Here is a 4,372-nt window from a genome sequence, read left to right as displayed (position 1 = left end):
TGGCTGGCCCCAGGCTCCTTGCCGGGGTGTCCGAATGGGGGGGTGGGACTGGACTGTCTCTGGTTGGTTTCAGCTCCCGGTCGCCATCGAACGGGCGGTCTCCAGCCGCCCAGTTGCGATGGGCAGCGGGCCGGCTGTCGCGGGCGATCTCTAGCCGCCCAGTCACGCGGTCAGTGGGCCGGCTGTCGCCAGCGGGCGGGCGATCTCTAGCCGCCCGGTCATGCGGGCAGCGGGTGGGCTGTCGTCGGCGGGCGTGCAGTCTCCAGCCACCTGGTCGCGAGGGCCTGGCCTCTAGTCCCCTGGTTTCTCCTGTTAGTCCTGGATTCTCCTGCTAGACCAGATTTCCCCTGAGTGATGCCTCTCGGCAGTTCAAACTGTACTCTGGGCCTGCCGTTTGTTGGGTGTGGAGGGTGGCTATTGGGAACCCCAGCACTCTATTGTTTTGATTTTTTCCGCTTGCCCCTCCCCCAGCACTGGCAAGACAGGTTTCGTTTTTGCCACTGATGGGAGGGGGAGTTGAAGGTCAGGTGTCTCTAGTTTTCCCCGCGTCTTTATGCAGGCTCGCTCTGATAATCTCTCCCCCGGAAAGCCTACAAGAGATTTTATGCAAATTCCCCACTGTATGGGAGATGAGCTGAGTAACATGCACCTGTTTTATTATTGCAATCTGTCGGAGAGTGGCGGTGGTTACTTCAGCTCTCCAAGATGGTGGCCGCTGGTTTCCTTGGTGGAGTTTCCATTGTGGGGGGTAGAACTGTACCGCTTCCTTCCCCGTCTGAAATCCCGAACTCAGCCCGGGGCTCAGTGTGGGCTCAGCCAGCAGGATTCCACAGAATCTGCAGCAACGTTTCTCTCTGCTTGCTGGCCGCTTCTCGGTGGCGCCCTGCCATCTGTAGCTGCGGGGCGGGCACACACCTGTTTTCTTGTTGCAATCTGTCGGAGAGTCCATTCACGTTATTTTAAATGGCAACATATTCTTTTCTTTTGTTAATGGAATTTGAACCTATGGTTGCTTGACACTGAGATGTATCCCTAGTCAATTTTATTTTTTACTTTTAAGGTAGTATCTTGCTAAATTGCTGAAGCTGACCTTGAACTTTTGCCACCACTTTCCCCTATAACATCCCTTCCTGATGAAAGCTGGGTGATAAGCCAGTTGTGGTGGCACAGGCCTGTACCCTAAGTACTTAAGAGGCTGAGGCAGGACAATCACAAGTTTGAATGCAGTCTCAGCATAATTGTGAGATCCTCTGCATCTTAAAAAAGACCCTGTCTCAAAATAATCTTAAATAATGAAAAAATTATTTATGTATGCATTCTGTACATTTTACTGGAAAAGCAAGAATCATAATTTGACACTCAAATGCTAAACATCTTTGTACCTCTTCTCCACTTATCCTACCTCGGCATAGTTAACATATTAGAATTTGTTTTTGTTATGTCTCCCCTTAGGAAACTTGACAGGGTGATAAGTCCTCAGTAACAGTAATATCTTTCCCTCATCTTGAATTTAAGACCTTCAGTTACCCTCAGGTGCTTTTTCTCTTATGTCAGCCTCTGTGGTCTCCTCTCCTCCTACAGAGCAGCTTGAATTTAGGGGATGGAGGCTCTTGCAGGAGCAGCTGGATATTCTGGAGGATACAGGACTATCTCCACTAAGACCTTGCCTATGTTAAATTTCCTAGTTCTCCTCTTTTCCCCTGCACTTCTGGACCCAAACACCTGGCACCAGTCAAGAAGGAAGACACTGGCAATTTTCTTACAACTATTGGGAGGGAGAACTTCATCCCTTACTCAAAGCAAAAAAGCAAGTCTCAAAGATGAAGCATATTCCCAGTCCTAATCACATCACTGTCCTCCAAGAGTAAGGCAACTTTCTAGTCTCCGAGTTGCCAATTTCCCAACATATCCATCCAAACTCAGTGGCCAAGCAAAAATGGAAGAGAAAGCCAGAGCATACGTGTCACAGCTGTCACCTGCACCGTACACAACACTGTGGCTAGAAACTCACCTTGAACCTGACTGCAGCTTCTTCAAGGATATTTGGAATGGGCACTCTGGCATTTTCAAAACGGACTTCCCAATTTGAAAGACATGGAATTTATATCCTTATCTCTCAAATCTGCCCCAGACCTAGAGACATTTATTCATTCACTCATCCACTCACCATCTTGCAGGACACTACAGAGAGGAAAATCTTTAGGGAGCTCATACTTTGCACAGTGAGACAAACTATAGACAAGATAATATAATACTGTGGTCAGTGCTTGGATTCAAATACATTTCAGAGTGATAGACATGGAGATTGGAGGGAGTAGCCAGCAATATTTTTATTAAAGAATATGTCTAAGTTAACATTTCATAGAAGTTTATAAGAGGAGAACAAATTAAAGAGAGAACAATCAAGCTAGATAGAAAAGCACTTCCTCAGGGCAGATGGCGTTGATGGTCCCAGTTCTTAACTACAACACAGCCACTCCAGTGCATGGGAATGGCAGCACCACCACCCCTCACCTTGGGCAGGGCAAGCTCCCATTCTCTGCTTCTAAAGGTGGGTTTGGCCAATGGAATATAGCCAACAGAAATTAGTTAAAAACATTTTCTGTACAAAAAATTAAATATGAATGTTTAAGGTCAGTGAGAACCCAGGACTTTCTTGTGCTTATATGGTCTGTCCTGCCCTGTTAGATGCCTGTATGTGCAATAAGAATGTGCCCCAGGTTGGGAAGGAAGACTCTTAAGTTAACCTGAGGCTGAGGTTGGAATCCTAACAACACTGCTGTGAGTGGTGTTCCCAGGTGTCTGTCAGGCAGGGGTGCTGTGTCAAGAGATGACAAGCTGTCTTGCCTCAAAACACACCTGGTGTGCTCAGGAACAAAGGTAAGGTCAGTGTGAACAAGATGTCACCAGAGAGGACAGGCATAGTGGGTGTAGCTGGAAGTTGGTGAGGGACAGTGGCTTTGGAACCATATTTTGTGTAGCAGTGTGGTTTTGGTGCATTTTTTCATAAATATGGAAAATCCTGGCAATTTACACTGAAGAAAGAGGCTTGGCACAGAGATTGTCATGGTTCAAGGGTAGCCAGGCCAGGTAAAGGCAAGCTGGCTCTGCAGATTGTTCCTTCTACTACTGCAGCTGCACCCAGAGAGCCCAGTGGGGAAATACATTAAAATCACCATTTCTCTGGCCCTTGGGCTGGATTTAAAGCTCATAGTTCACAAAGGGTAGGACCAGGCCCTTCTGGCAGAGGGTACTGGGTATGGGTAAGACTGCCTTCCTCTCTGCTCTTCACCTTGGCCCTTGAACCTCTCACGTGTTCCCTGTAAATACCAGTGGATGCTACCCACCCAGACTTCAGTGCAGAACAAGCCCTTGCAGAGGTGGTCACTGGCCACCATTCTCTTGCTCAAATGCCACACTTTATTTATTTTCTTTTTTGTACCAGAGATTGAACCTAGGGGTGCTTTACCACCCACCCCCCACCTTTTTTTTTTTTAATTTTAAAGACAGGGTCTGACTGCATTCATTAAGGCCTGGCTAGGTCGAAGATGCTGGCTTTGAACATGCAATTCTCCTGCTTCCAGAGCCACTGGGACTACACCTGTGCACCACCACACCCAGCTCATGCTGCACTGTTCAGCACTGTTAGCCCAGGGCCTCTGGTTTTTCTCCCGTTAATGGTGGCATTCTGGAATAAGCAGTAGTGGTTCTGGCTACCACACTTCCACCTATCCTGAGCATCACCACACTGTGTGCTGACACAAGGAAGATACATGCACAGATAGCAGGGATACGCTCTTAAGTAGGGCCCATTTCCAGGGCTCACTTCTAGCTCAGGGAAAAAGTGGCAACACATATGGGTTTTAAAGGATGTGTTAAAGGAACAGGCAGGAGGAGACTTAAGAGACGTCTTCCCTGCTAGTGAGGGCCAAGTAGACTGTGCCTGCAATGTGGCTGTGGAGGGAACTGCAAGATAGGCCAGGAAGAGCACTGGGTGGCTCTCCACCACACCCTGAAACATTGGGTTCAAATTATTCTCATAAAGAGGCCTCTGTCTTCCTCCAGAAGTTCCATATGGAACGACCATATGGAATCCACAGTCAATTGACCTTGAGACCGATAGCCCAGCATGCTGCCAGGGTCAAGGTGTTAGACCCATCCAAGCTGATGCTCTGCTACAGTGACTTGTACTTGGTGTTGGAAAGGACCAGGCAACCTAGGAGAGGCAGATCACGATTGGTTCCAATCCAACCCAACTCCTCACATCAAGGTAAATGGTTTGACCATTTGCTTTTGTTTCTCTAATTGTAAAATAAAGTTGGATCACCATTTAAAAGACACAAAAGGCAGAAAGTTACAAAGAAAACAAAAA

The sequence above is a fragment of the Marmota marmota genome, unplaced genomic scaffold (assembly GCF_001458135.2).
Source record: "Marmota marmota marmota unplaced genomic scaffold, marMar, whole genome shotgun sequence".
NCBI classification, from domain to species: domain Eukaryota; kingdom Metazoa; phylum Chordata; class Mammalia; order Rodentia; family Sciuridae; genus Marmota; species Marmota marmota.
The sequence above is the reverse complement of the archived record's forward strand: the minus strand, read 5'-3'. Positions refer to the sequence as shown.